The sequence below is a fragment of the Mercurialis annua genome, linkage group LG3 (genome assembly GCF_937616625.2).
Source record: "Mercurialis annua linkage group LG3, ddMerAnnu1.2, whole genome shotgun sequence".
NCBI classification, from domain to species: Eukaryota; Viridiplantae; Streptophyta; class Magnoliopsida; order Malpighiales; family Euphorbiaceae; genus Mercurialis; species Mercurialis annua.
The window spans coordinates 12,222,508-12,238,694 of record NC_065572.1 but is presented as its reverse complement, the minus strand read 5'-3'; the positions used below and the strand labels follow the sequence as shown (position 1 = coordinate 12,238,694).

Genomic DNA, 16,187 nt, shown 5'->3' with positions numbered 1-16,187 from the left:
GGAAAATAGTATGGAATCGTGAAATAGATTTTTTTTTTTGCCAGAAAGACGTAATCTTCATTGATAATCGACTATGAGAATCTAAAATCTAGCCACGTCAATTCGGCCAAATAATTAAGGGCTTTTTTGGCCACCATGTGTGCCACCCAGCTACAGTTTCTTCTAACGAAATTAAAACGACTAAATTCAGAATTTAAAAGAGCCTTACAATCTTGCACTATAATATCAGAATCCTTATTTGGATATTAAACTTCACATGTCACTGAGTTATCTGAAAATTACAGATTGGATACTGAGTTTCAAATCATTAAAAGATGGTCACCGTCTTTTTGAATTATTTACCGGGAGGGTACTCGAGCCAAAACGCACCAATTATCTGCGTTTTTGCCTACGTGGATCACCTGAGTTGGGGGAAAAACCTTCTCTCCTCCACATCCCACACTAAGAATGCCACCTGTTGCCACATCGCCCAAGGGAAAAAGTTATTCACTGCAATGATAACAAATTAAACGATTCTTTTCAAATTCCTTATTTATACTTTTTTTCCCACCACATTTCTTTCATTAATTTTTTTCATTCCAAACATTTCTTTTTCTCATAACCATCCACGAAGATATCTGATCCATAAATGTTTTGTTTTTTTCAATTACTCTTCTCACCTCAAACTTAAGCTTTAAAATCGTTTGCCCCTAACCTATACAAAACCCCTGCAAATCTGAAAATCCTAAATTTTTTTCTTTCAATTGAACTGTAACAGGTGAAAAATGGAGTATAAAATCTCGATCCCCAATTGTGATTGCAATCGACTGACTATATTAAGAACATCTTGGACTGAGACTAACCCAGGAAGACGTGTTTTTGGCTAATATGGTTATCATTTAATATTTTAGTTGCTGGTTGTAAATTTTGATTTCTGTAATCTTGTTATTCATCAAACTGAATCTTTGAATTTTGTATGTCATAGTTTATTTGTGGCTGCAATTTTTTCTATTGGTTGGATCCACCCTTGTCTCATAATGCTAAAGCTGTCAAACTTGGATCACTGAGGAAGTTGGAAAAGGAAGCAAATTGTAAGAAGATGAAGAAATCAAGCTACTTTGATGGTTTTTTTGGTTGCATTTTATCTGCAATTAGGTTGATGATGTGTTGATAAAAATACCCATGCGTACCTAGTGAACATGTAATACAGACGAAGTCCGGATATCGTACCCACATATAGGGTAGAGCATCGGTCGGTTTGCTTCGATTCCTAATTGACCACAACAGACCAAGCCGAATTACACCAAATCTTTCACTGAACCGTAAATTAATTAACCAAACACCAAAATTATTTTTGACCAAAAATTTCAGTCGGTTCGGTATTTGTTTTTTTAATCGGTTTGGGCTTTTTATAAAGCCCATCAAATTTTAACCCAAATTCTTTCAGGCCACAAAAACATGATGCAGAGCAAAATACAAATGACAATATATTAACTTGCAATTAAATTTACATCAAGACCAATGTTGTTAAAACCGGACTGGACCGGCCGGTCGGACCGGCTTAACCGTGAACCGGTCGGGTGTCTGGTCCGATTATGGATAAAAACCCTATAGTTGGAAAATCGGTCAAAAACTGGGTTAAACCGGAAAAATCCGGTTTCTGACCAAAACCGGATAAACCCGGTTTTCTGAAAAATGAGTGGAAAAGTCACTTTTTCATTTAATTTGTAGTCTCCTACACATGTGTCAATTCTTTAACCACACAACACGTTTATTTTTCTCTTTCTTACACAATACTTTCTTTTTCTCTCTCTTATATAATATTTTTTTTCTCTCTCTTATCCGCAACATATTTTTTCTCTCTTACACAACACTTTTTTTTTTCTTATATACATTAGTTATTCTATATCTTCTTAAAATATTTATTATTCTTAATAAATTTCACACAATAAAATTTAACATATGTTTTTATTAAAATAAATTATCAAAAAATTAACTATTTTATATAATAAAATTATTTTATATACACTTAAATATTGATCAATTATAATTACACTTCACAAAGTGAATAATTAATTTTAATTAAATATACCATTGTATTTTTTATTTATAAATTTTATTTATATAATTTTAATTTAATTAACAATGAAAAAAATTATTCTTTTTTCTCATAAAAAGTATTTATTCTATATATTTTAAAACATTGATCACTTATAATCATATTTTGCATAATAAAATTTTGAAAATAATTTTATATAAATATTTTTTATTTTTTATTTATAAAATTAAGTATTTTTAATTTAAATTATTTATATTTATTAAAAGTAAAAAATCCGATCCAACCCGATTGAACCGATCGAACCGTAAACCCCCGATGAAGCCGGTTCGCTATCCCTTAAACATATTGAAAAATTACCTCTAATAGGACCAGTACCAGCGGCATTATCATCATCTTGTTGCTGCTGAAAGGGCTGAGATGAGCCCTCGGCAGCAGCAACATGTTGCTGCTGCTAAGATGAAAGGGGTAACTCAAGAGGTGAGCCATCAACCCTATCATTAGAAGCAACAACAACTTGTTGTTTATCAGAGCCAGACATCTGCGTGAGCAATGAAAGTATATATAAATCAATAAAAGCTTCCAACCATTACACCAACACAAACAATCATGAAATAACAATAATAACATTATCAAGACAAGTAAAATTAATATTTTTTAAATAAATATTTTTTTTAAAAATTAATATATTTTAATAAATATTTTTTTAAATTAAAAATTAATTTTTTTAAGTTAATTTAGCGACGGATTTTTAATCTGTCGCTAAAATCCGTCGCTAAAACGCAGTTTTCTAGTAGTGAACCCTAAACTAAAAACCTTCGACCACAAACTTTGGCCAACCTCAAGCCTTCTTCTTATCATCATCAACATTAGCAGAAATCAATCCATCATTCAGGTAGTTAATCGTATGAACACAGTATCAATAGGGTCCTTCAGAATCAGGGCTTTTGTTTCAAAGTTCCCCAAGCCTTTTATTCACGTCGGGCATGGCAGAAAACAACAAAAACCCATGCAAAACCCTATGACATTTCCATCCGCACGCAACAATTCCAAACCCTTTAAGGAATGAGTCAGAGACTTTAGATCATATGCCAATGTTTTATCCCATAAATCAGTGATTTCTCAATCGCTAATCTTGTTTGCTGAATCGAGACATACTTTGATTGTTTAAGTTACCAATATTGCTGACATTCAAAAGGTGAAACATGAGCTGCTGAATAAGGGAGTTTCTTTTTCTTTAATGTCCTACCTAGAGGGTCGTTCTATTATGCTGAATTTTGAGGAGTCTGCACATTTGGAGGATTTCAAGTCTAACACTACCGTTTTGTTGCCAAATTATTCCTCCGGTATTCAAGCTTGGGATGGTTATTTCATTGCCAAGGAATGTTATACCTGGATAACGTTCGCTGAAATCCCTCTTTGTGCATGAAATGCGAAGTTTTTTACCATCACATGTAATCATTTTGGGGAGGTTATTTCTGCACATAATATGTGCTTATCTTATGAACTGATGAAAACGTGTTTACTGCTTTTGTCTACTTTGTTGCCCTTTATTTATTGTTCATTCCCAGCTGAATTCAATGGGAAAGAGTTTCTGATTAAAGCTCGGGAATCAGATTTACCAATGTTTTTACCTTTAGAAACCGATGAGGCTGTTGATAACACATGCTCAGATTCAGACTCAGATTCTGTAGATAAAGAGCCACCTCCTACCTCTAAGATCCCTCATGTTTCATCAACTCGCTCTACTGATTTGCAACTAAACAACAGCCCAATCTTTATTCTGCATTCACCTCCAAAATCTCCAGCTCAGGCAATTTTAATAGCAAATGAGGCAACATCTTCTTCAGTTCCAGGTCTCACTAACGTTACACTAAGGAGGAAGACCAAACACATTGATAACAAGGGTAATTTGATTTCAGTATCACAAAATTCTAGGTCTGATAACACTATTATAGCTAGTACAATTTGTGATCGTGTCTTAATGGTTAAAGAGGCCAAAATTCAGTCGGATATTGAGGTGGAGGCGAGGAAAACATGGGAAGTGGGGCTTAATTTGGGTTTGTTTAAAGAGGAAAACGAGAAGCAAATTATTTCTCTCATCTCACAAAGCATTAAGAATATCTCTTGAAGAGATTTTTCTTTCCAAGTTACCCTTCTCTTATTGTCTTGATCTTTCAATTTTATTTCGTGGAATTGTCGAAGGGGTATGTCCTTTGCCCGTAAAATATATTTATTCGTTCATTGGTGTCTTCGAATAGTTTATTGCTTTTGGGTCTTATTGAGACCAAAATGGAGCATTTTGATGATTTTATGGTTCAGTTTCTTTGGCCAATTCTTGATTTCATTATGCTTTTGTTTCCTGTATTGGTGCTTCGGGTGGTTTGATTTGCATTTAGAATCCGAAACTTATCTTCCCCTCTAGGATTGTTAAAACTAATATATGGATTAGCTTGGATTTTATTTGGTCAAATATTAACATCAAATTTATCTTAGTTTATGCTAATAATTGTCCTAAGGGCTGAGCGTCTTTATGATTTGATATTCTTCCTGAGCTTGCTACTCATACGTTATGTATTTTGGTTGGTGATTTGAATGAGATTTTGAAGCCTTCTAGGAGGCTTAATTGTAGCAGTTTTACTCCTTCAGTACTTGATCTTTTGGCATTTGTTCAGCTTCTAATCTTGTTACATCCAACCTTCAAGGTAGATTCTTTACCAGGCAGCACATAATTGCAAGATCAAAGATTGAAAAATGCTTCTTATCCCCTTCGGTTTTTTCAGTTTGGCTAAATAATGTTATGAAATCCTTGCCAAGATCTTAGTAGGGTTATGTATGTAGACACCTATTTTATGGACAGGTAAAAAGTGATGAGGGACTGAAGCGTTCAATGATGATTTCCAAAGAAATCTGTCTAGGTGACGAGCTATCAATTTACTTGCTGGAATCTAAGCAGGCGGAATATGCGCATAGCTGCAAACTTGGAGGATTAAAACATGATTAGCCATAATAACCTATAAAAATCCAAAAAGATTCTAGTCTACGTCTAGAAGTTAGACAAATTGCAATATCTTAGAAGTGTATGGGCCAATTGGTAAGTTTTACGGATTAAAATTGACCATACCCAAACACATAAGATCTTAGGAGCCTTTTTGACACTTTTAGGCACCTAAATTGACTTTTAGCATCTTTTTAACTAGCTAGCAAGTTCATCCGAAAATTAAAAGTAAAATGCTAAGGTAAATAATTAGAAGCTAATTCTAATCCTAATCCTAAAACACTTATCACTTAACACTTCTTCAACCATAACCCAAACTCTAACTAGGCAAAATGTTAAATCAACTTAAGTAAAACCAAAACCGTAATCACCTCTATATAAACAACTTTAAGACAAATGAGACAAGGGTCGGACAAGAGACGTAAAAACCATACATGCAAAAATTGATCCCCTCCCTTAGAAAACCCCTAATTTGGCCAAACACCCTAACACACACATAAATCACACCTGATTCCAGTCTTAAAAACACTAAATACATGTTAATTCTGAAAGAACACTACCCTGCATAGACTCAAAGCTGGATTCGGTATCCACTTTGCCAGCAAACGAGCCAAGGACTCAGACTGGTAATTCCGAGGATCCTCTCTTTATTGCTTTTTATGTTCATGAATGTTGAATTTAATTGCTCAAAACTGTATATTTAGCTTGTTATTGATTTTGCCATGAAAATTTCATATTTTTATCAAATTTCCATGAATTCGATGAATAAGCATGTTAATGACTGAATTAATATTTTTTGTGTGCATAAATCTAGAAACTTAGTAGTTTAGAGCACCCAGAATGCATGTTTATGCTGTTTTTAAGCTTTTTTGCCATGAAAATAAACACCAGGAGCTGCTGTAAATTGATGATTTCAGTGTTTAATTCGCGTTTAAACACTTTCAGACCATTATATTTGTTTCCCTTGTTTGTTTTTATGCGCGTTTTTGACTATTTTTGCACGAAAAATGGAGCTGAAACAATCCGAAACGAGCTGAAAAACTGTTGTTGCTGTCCCTGCTGTCCGCCGTTGCTGTCGTCGCTGTAATTAGCGCTGCCTCCAGAACAAAATGGCAGTGCCGCCACCCTGTCTTCCCAGCCCGGAAGTCACATCGACGCTGTGTGCATCGTGCCTAAACTCCCAGAACTTGACTCTTAGATCTCCTATACTTCGATCAAGACTTCCAAATGTGTTTTCAGGCTCGTTCGGGCTCAGAATTAGGCCCGGTTTGAAACCAGACATAGATAATTTAATGTAGTTTAATTTTATGCACTGTAATTTGTCAAACCCACTGTAGATCGGGCTCATGAGCCCAGATATCTAAAATAAAGTATAAACCCGGCCCACGAGCCCCGCAAACCCATTAATTTCCAGAACAGATAACGAGTTCACAAAACTTGGAATTAATTGCGGTTTGAACCGATAGAGCTGTAACAACGAGACGGACAACTTCCATGTTCTAACCGAGAACTAGTGCTTACCACACTGACGGTCAAACCAACGCGAGTGCAAGGCACTGAAAAACTCAACGAGATTTAAAAGTATTTCTAACCTTGTATGCATACCAACTTCCCATGAGCATGAAAAAAGCATGCCAAATCTAATATTAATAGGGCAAAGGACTAACCATGTTAGATTAACAAATAAAATCAAATCCAGCCAGTCACTTAGACATCTTAGAACTAACACGAAAAAGTAGTAATGGTTATACAAGGCATTCAAGATGACTTATTAAAATCAATCAAATTTAGACATCTGGTTTTTAGGTTTTGTGCATGTAATCAATCCAGACCAGCCAGACTTATGTTATTTGCTAGAAACCGCCAGGTTTAGATGTATGCTTAGGAGTACAAATTACTTTCTTTGCATGTCCAGTCAAAATCGAGTCATATACGCGTTAAACATGTTTATTTCTTTCCAGACTTGTTTATTTCCAAATTATATCCTATAACCTGTTATTGAATGTTGCGATGAGAATAAACCGAATATGTCCAGTAAATAAAACCGGTAACTGATAAGCCAAGCACACGAGTATCGGGGAGGTCCACGAACCCGGTCTTTTTGGTCCGGCGTACGATAATCTTACGAGAGGCGAGTAAGGTTATACAGTCGGTAGAAAAGGCATTCCTAGTTGAACTAGATGGCGAATCCGTTTTCCAAACCATTTCCAGATCAAGAAGTCAGCCATAAGTCTGGACGAGCGGCCCCCGAACCCCTCTCCGCTCACAATGTCCCTCTTCTCTTTTGTTCAGATGTGGCTACGGATTGGGGTCATAAGCCATTTAAATAGATTAACGCTTTATGGAGTCACAAAGATTTTTACTCTTTTGTGGATGCTTCTTGGTCCTCTAATTCTAATAGGCTGTCGGCAGCTAACTTGGTGATCAAGTTCAGAGAACTCAAAAATGCTATTAGAATTTGGAACCGAGAGATATTTGGTGATTTAAATTCTAGACTTCTGCAAGTTCAGTCAGATATTACGGTTTTGGAAGCTCAATCTGACTTCCAGAGCCTTTTTGAAGGGGACGGTACGAGACTTGTCGATCTTAATTTTGAGTTTAATTGTCTCTCTAAGAATTTAGAATCTCTCAGACATCAAAAATTAAGGGTTAATTGGAATTTACATGGTGACAAAAATTCCAAGTTTTTTCATGCAGTGGCCTCGATTCATTCTAAAAGCAATGTATTTCTGAAATTAATATTGATGGGTTATCTTTCACAAATCCATTAGCAATTAAGCAGCATGTACACCTTTAATACAAGGGTTTGTTTCGGCACTCCTCATCAGATTCTCTTTGGTTTCTTTGCTTGTTCGGTCTCTAACTGATTTGCAGTCTGTTTCACTTTTGGTTCCTTTTTCGGAGGAGGAAGTGTTTGCTACTCTTAAGGGTTGTGATGACAATAAAGCTCAAGGTCTTGATGCATTCAGTCAGTTCTTCTATAAAAAGGCTTGGAACATCATAAAAGTGGATATTCTTGCTCTTTTTCATGAGTTTTTTTACGACTGCTTTTTTTCCTATTGGTTTGAATATAGCGTTTCTTGTGTTGATTTTGAAATTTTGTGGTACTTCTGAGATCAAAGACTTTTTCCCAATCATCTTGATGAATGGTGTTTTTAAATTACTCTGCAAGGTTCTGGCTAACACACTTTGTCCTTTGCTTCCTTAGGTTATTTTTGAGAATCTATTTGGATTCATTAAAGGGGGGAGTATACATGATTGACATATGATTGTTTCTGAGATTATTCATCTTGTCAAGCGTAGGAGAGATCAAGTATTTCTTATTAAACTTGACTTCAGGAAGGCATTTGACACCATTTGTTGGCAAATTATTATGCAAACGCTTCACAGGATAAATTTTGATGGGAGATGGATTACATGGGTCTTTTTTTTAACTCTACATAGCTTTCAGTTCTTCTGAATGGATGTCCAACAGAAAAAGAATTCATGGGCAAAGAAGTTTGATAGGGGGATCCTATATCTCCAATGTTATTCGTTTTAGCGGTTGAGGAATTGTAAGCTATGCTTATTAAAGCTTCCAATTTCTGTGTCTTAACAGGTATTCATATTGATGGTTTGACGGATCGGGTTTCAATCCCTCAATTTGTGGATGATGCTCTTTTGTTTGTCCCTGATGATTTGTCAATGATTAAGAATTTGTTATGAATTATAAGGTGTTTTGAGCTTATCTCTAGTCTTAAAATGAATTATAACAAATCATCCATTGTTGGTATTAATGTTGATCAATCCTCCTTGTTTAGAGCTTACGACATAATTCACTGCAAAATTGAGGAACTACAAATTGCGTATCTTGATATGCCTTTATCGAAGAGATCAGTGGGTGCAAAATTATGGGATCCGGTGGTGTCTAATATATATTCCATTTCCAAGAGATCACCACAGCAGAATTATATATTCCATTTCCAAGCGGTTCTCCAACGTGGACTCCCCATCATTGAAAGAAGCGATGGCATTGAGGGAGGCCATATAACTAGCATTACAGATCCAATTACCCGAGCCTATTTTCGAAGGAGATACAAAGAACATAATCGATCCTATGAGGTTTACCAGCTCAGTGGATAAGGAAGGATATTAAACTCCATAGCTCACTAAGTTATTTGAAGATTACAAAATGGGTACTGAGTTTCAAATTGTTAAAAAATGGCCATTGTCTTTTTAAATGATTTCACCGGTAGGGTATTCGAGCCAAAACGCACCAATTATCTTCGTTTTTGCCTACGTGGATCGCCTGAGTTGGGGGAAAAACCTTCTCTCCTCCACATCCCACACCAAGGATGCCACTTGTTGTCACATCACCCAAGTTAAAAAAATATTCACTGCAACAGTAACAGGCAAATGAAAGGGTAAACAAACAAACCTAATGTTCTCAAACCTAAGTTTCAACCTCTTCCACTTTGTCTTTCATCACGATGTTGATAGAACTAGAACCCTAATTTTCATTTCTTCGATTAGAACCCTTAATTTCTCTTTTCTTCGACTAGAACCCCAATTTAAGTCGGCTAGCTTCGTTGAAGACATGGACAAGCAATGTTGTATTCGACTCCATGGATTTGCACCTCCAGTTTACAGTAATTGCTTATCTATATACTCTCTTTATTGTATTTTCTTCTTCTATCTAATTTCTTTTTGTACATGATTTCTTTTTGTAACCCTAATTTAAATTTCTTCTTGTAGTACCTGATTCTGATTACTTCACCATCCGTATTCATAAAACTATTATGGGTCCAGAGATAGGTTATGATCACTCTATAATAGGATGCATTGATTATTGTACTGCGCCAACTTGTTTAATGTCCGAGATTGTTAGTAAGAGTAGCATTTTAGAGTTAGGGTTTAAGGTATAAAATTATAAGTACTACCATGATTTTGATAGAGGTAAGATGTAGTTAATACCTTTAAAGAATGATGACGATGTTCAAATAATGGCATTAAGTTTGGGTGAAGGAAGTGGTGGTAGATGTGCCTGTTGTCTTGGAAATGTTTGATGAGATTGGAGTTGAACCACATGAGATTTGTGTTGAATGCAACTCTGATAGTGATCTAGGGAAATCTGAATACAGTTATGATCACAACTTTAATAGGGATGAGGATATGTAAGCAGAAGATGAACTTGCTCTTGAAAGGGAAATGACAGGAAGTGAAGGTATAATTGAGCTAGTGCATGAAGATGAGACCAATGGTGCACATGAAGTTATACATCTGGATGCAATTGAGACTGAGGCTGAAGCTCAGGGTACAGCAGCTCAGGGTACAACAAATCAGGGTACAACATATCAGGGTACAACAACTCAGGGTACAACAGCTCAGGGTAGTACAACTCAGGGCAGTAAAGCTCAGGGTAGCAGAGCTCAGGGTGCATCTCAAGGTGGCTCTCAAGTTCAGAATGAAGATCTTGATTCATATTTTGTAGTTTCTAATGAGGTTTACTCATGCTCAGACAGTGACTCTGATGTTGAGTCTACGAAGCCTAGGTTTTCTGAGTTCAATGAAGAGAATATGGATAATCCAGAATTTCAAATTGGGGTGAAACTTGGAAGTTTTGGGGAGTTTAAAGAGGCTGTTAGAAATTATGGGATTAGGAATCGTTATGTCATGAAGTTTAAGCGTAATAACAAGACTAGATGTAGGGCTTTTCTACAAGAATGGATACCCTTTCTACCTATGGGCATCACATATGAAAGATGATGTGAACATAGTTCATATTAAGGCATGAAAACTAGAGCATCAATATACCAGAGATCACAATATTAGACATGTGAATCCCAAGTAGCTGTCAAAAAAATATCTTAAGCAATTTAGGGCTGATCCTAATTGGAGTCTAGATGGAATAATGCAAGCAGTAAGGAGTAATTAGAAGGCTAATATTTCTAAGGTGACAACATATAGGGAAAAATCTGCAGCTTTCTTGGAGATCAATGGTGATGAAACTGAGCAAATGAAGATGCTCCTTGACTATTGATTGGAGCTGATAAGGACACATCCAACTTCTACAGTTATGTTTAAAAGAGCAGAGGGTGTGTTTGAGGCAATGTATGTATGTCTTGCACCATTGAGGGATGGATTTTTGGATGGTTGTAGGAGGGTAATTTAAGTGGATGGTTGCTGGTTTAAGGGGTTATATGGAGGGCAGTTACTTGCAGCTGTGGGTATTTATGCTAATGACTGCACCTACCCTATAGCCTGGTGTGTTATAGACAGGGAGATTAAGGAGAATTGGATGTGGTTTCTTGGGCTTCTAGCACATGACTTGCAAATTTGCAACCATGGATGGTGCTTCATGGGCGATAGGCAAAAAGTATCATTACTCTTCTGACTAATATGTTTGAACTGTAGTTGTTAGTTTGATGATTAGGTTTTGTTTATTAGCTATGGTGATTAGTTGTTTGGTTCTTAAAGCTTTAACCATGTGATTCTCGAAGCTAGAACTAAGTGGATAATATCAATGAATGAGATGATGAGGACCAAGTTGATGGTTAGGATTCACCAAAAAGATATGCAATGCTTAAGTTGGAAACCATATACTAACCCAAGATTCTTAGAAAGCTAAAAAAAGGCAAGGCAAATTAGTTGATATTATAGAGGTGTATTTGATGGAGGTGATACTTATCAAGTGTTTGGTTCTAATGGTCAGTTTATAGTTGACAAGAAAGAGATGACATGTTCTTGTAGGAGATGTATCACCTCCATCAAATACACCTCTATAATAGCAACTAATTTAGCTTACTACATAATCTGCATAATATTACCTTACTACATAATCTGCCTAATACATCATGATAGGAGTAGAAATACTCCTCCCTTTAGGCGTGTTTAGAACTCGGTAATTGTATGTTTTGATCATTTTATTGGTGTTTTAATGGCTTATTATTACTCTGAGATTTTCAGGTAAAATATGCAATTATAGCGAGTATCGGAGTATTTTTGGTGAAATTCAGGAGTTAGGGGTCATAAAGCAAGTCAGAGCAGAATTGGAGGGCCAAAAGTGAATTTTTCAAAACCAATTTAAGGGGTGTGCGAACGCACACTCCCTTATGAATAAAGTGTGCGATCGCACACTAGTATGAGAACGGGGAATGCTACTCGAGCTCATCACGAGCTGGGGACCAAGTTACATGAGCTGAAGAAGGATTTGGATGGCCAAGTAGAACGCACACCCCCAAGGGAAACTGGAGTGTGCGTTCGCACACTCCCAGTCCAAAGCATTGTGATCGAACGCACACTCCCATATGTGTGATCGCATACTACGCACAGAATCAATTATAATTGGACAAAAATGCCCTTATTCACCAGCGATCTCTACCAAATTCGAGGGCAATTTTGGGATTTCATTACCATTCCACCTAATGACATTAGAGACATCGGGAGCCATATAAATACTATTTTTAATCATTGTACTATGGTTCGCTTAATTTTGTATTAGACAAAACCCTAGTTTTAATATAGCTTAATCATCTTTTGCGTTCTTGGATCAATTTTTCTGCATTATCACTTTAATTATAATTAGATTACTTGAGAACAAGGTTCGATTGATTTTAATATCAAATTCGATATTTACTTTCATTTCAGAATGATTTCCTTTATTATTTATTCAAGTTTACCTATTGTTATGCGTAACTAAACCCTTCGTTGGGAATTATTAATCAAAATTATGTCTGTCTAATTAAATTGGAATTATGGGTTAGCGATATGTCTTAATTAATGTGCCTAATGCTTAGCCTAAACTGATCACTTAGCCTATGCCATATGTTTTAGTTTTAGCTCGAGAGAGTAAAATTGGATTATAACAACATAATTAAGAACGTAGGAGCTAATTGTGTGAGAGTGAATTAACGAGTGCGTGTTCTTTGGATTCGCTTCATAAACATTCAATTAACTAATATTTAGGTTAGTCATTGTGCGAGAGTGAATAATTAATCTATTGTTAGTTAGTTTTATGCTTTTGCCTGCAATTGCCCGAGAGAGAATTTTAGGTGCTTCCGATTAGACGGAACCATATCAGAACAATACAATCCATAACCCGAATTAAGTAAACAGCATAACAAAGATTAATAATCCCTGTTTTTTCTATTATTGTTAAACACCATTCTAATTACAGCTTTAGTTTATTTAATTTACATTGCTTTAATTATGTCTTTTAATTTACTCAAACAAATAAAAATATCCTTTCGACTATCCAAATCGAGTTACTTGACTAGTTGTATTTAGAAGCTTTCTCTGTGGATACGATACCCGGACTTTGCAGTCTGTATTACAAGTTGGCTACGTACGCTTGCGTATTTTTACCAACAAGTTTTTGGCGCCACTGCGGGGAAAGCGTATCTTTAATAACTAAGTTAGGATAGCTTGACTTGTTTTAGTTTTTTTTATTTTTTCTTGTTTTACGCATGTGGTTTTTTGATTGTGTTGTTTCAGGTACCCTTCTCATAGTGTATGCATAATACACAGCTCAAAGGACTACCTCTAGAACCGTTTCAGCAAGATCTCACTACCTTTGAGCAGTGTCCGAAAATCAGCGCACTCAACTCAAAGGAACCTCAATATGGCTAACAAAAATGATGTCCCTCCTCGGTTCAACAATGGCTGGAAAACAGAGTAGTTCCACAGAATTAGCAGAATCCGTAGGATGCACAGGGCCAGAATAATAACGGGCAGAGAGTACCGACATTGATGGAGTTCTTCCAGCCAAATGTGGGCAATACTACTCATGGCTATTTTGCTCATCCTGTGTAAACACCTCACTATGAAATCAAGACGAGCATCATTCAGCTCTTAGAGACTCGCTGCCAGTTCTATGGGCTACCCATTGAAGATCCGAATGTGCATCTCGTGAACTTTCTAGAAGTGTGTAGTACATTCAAGCTCAGTAACATGACTGAGGATGAAGTGTTGCTGCGGTTATTCCCGTTTTCTCTGAGGGATAGAGCGAAGTAATAGATTCATGCACTACCTAGAGCGGGGATTAACAATTGGTCAGATTTGGCAAAAGCTTTCATGAGCAAGTACTTTTTTATGGAAAGACTGCAAAGTTGACAAGGGATATTATGCTCTATCAGCAAAATGATGGAGAATCGGTACATGAAGCATGGGAGCGATACAAGGAGATGTAGAGGAAAGTTCCTCATCATCATATCACTAGAGAGAATCTGATTCAAAATTTATACAATGGGTCAACTGAGTTGGGAAGAAGCAATATAGATGTAGTTGCAGGAGGGTCACTAATGAGGAAGACGACCGATGCAACATTTGCTCTATTAGACGAGATGGCTATAAATGGATGTACTTGGCCGACGGAGAGGGCGAAAGTACCTGCACATAGAGGAGTAATGGAAGTCAATATAGAACCAGCTATGGAGAGTCTGAAAGCGAAGAATGCCTCACTGCAAGTTCAGGTTGACATTCTTATGAGGCAAGCTGCAGGGATGAATATGGGCAATGTTGTTGTAGTGCAGAGTAGCTATGAAGTATGTGGAGATTCGAACCATGCGACAAATGACTACTATGTGATGGGGCAGGCCTTAAATGAGCAGGTCAATTTTGTGGGAGGCCAGAGGCCAGTCAATGGCCCATATGCCATTACTTACAATCCGGGATGGAGGAATCACCCAAATTTCTCATGAAATGATAATGGGGGAAATGCTAATAATCAGGCGGGTCCAAATTTTCAAGGAGGAAAAAGGCCACAACAAAACCAGGGCAACTTCCAAAATCATGGGAACTTCAAGAACTAGAGGAATTTCCAACATCAAAATAGTAGGCCACAACATCCACCTGGCTTTCAGCAGAGAGAGCATGGAGAGTCTCTCCATAGCAAGTTTGATAAGATGATGGAGATGAAAGATGCTGAGACACAGAAAACATTCAAAAATCATGCTGCTACAATTCATAATCTTGAGGTGCAGAATCAGCAGATGGCTAAAGCACCACAGAGCCAAAATCAAGGGGGTTTACCATCCACTACTGAGGAAAACCCTAGAGAGCATCTCAAGGCCATTGAATTGAGAAGTGGGAAGGCATAGGATGATCCATATGCACGACGTGCTACTGTTGAGGCGGAATAGGAATAGTAGAAGGGTGGTGATCCTGATAAGGCAATTGCTAAACCACCTCCACCACCTCCTTTTGTGTCAAAGGTGTCATTCCCACATAGAGTGAAGAAGCCGCAAGATACTTGGAAGTTTCACAAATTTCTTAAAACTTTCAAGAAGCTATAGATTAACATTAGTCTAGCAGACGCACTGAGAGAGATGACGCACTATGCCAAGTTTCTCAAGGAGATAATCACCAACAAACGGAGTTGGGAGACAGAGGGCACCGTGCCTATGACAGAGAACTGAAGCTCAATCATATTGATCAACCTACCGAAAAAGCTCAAGGATCCAGGGAGTTTCACTATCCCTTGTACTATCGGTAACATGCATTCTGTTAATTACCTTTGCGATTTAGGTGCTAGTATTAATTTGATTCCCTTATTCCTTTTTTGTAGTATGTTTGGTGATCAACAGGTACAGGCTACGCCGATGATGCTGCAGCTAGCGAATCACTCTCTGAAGAAGCCACATGGGATTGTGGAGGATATCTTAGTTAAGGTCAACAAATTCATATTTCCTATGGATTTTGTTGTCCTTGACTATGCAACGGACAGAGAGTGCCCGATGATATTGCGGCGACCATTTATGAACACTGGCAGAGCACTTATTGATGTTCATGATGTCAAGCTGACTCTGAGGATTGGAGATGAGAGCGTCGAGTTTAACATGAGGAAGATCACACGCCATCCCCTTACCGGAGGAGAGTGTATGCGGGTAGACATGGTGGATGAGTTAGTAGAAGAGAAACTATAAGAAAACAAGTCCACCATGCTTTCTATGCCAAGTAAAGAGGAAGATGCTAAAGAGGAAGAGTACATTAAGGAACCAGTCCTCGAACCATTGTTGAAGAGCAAGCACATTACTCCTCTCTAGGGATGAGCATAAACCGAATCGAACCGAGAAACCGAATCGGACCGAACCGATATTTGATGTTTGGATCGGTTGTTTGGTGAAAGCGGTGCGGTTTGGTTGTGTCACGACCCATTTTCATGAATCGCGACCGGCG

The 16,187-nt window shown here is 37.1% G+C and overlaps 1 non-coding gene across 1 annotated transcript; it reads right to left on the bottom strand.

The window, feature by feature from the left end:
* Positions 1-14,116: 14,116 nt before the first annotated feature.
* Positions 14,117-14,223, bottom strand: LOC126676002 (small nucleolar RNA R71). The gene has a single exon (XR_007640180.1). It is a non-coding gene; the product is annotated as a small nucleolar RNA R71 (small nucleolar RNA).
* Between the last annotated feature and the right edge of the window lie 1,964 nt (positions 14,224-16,187).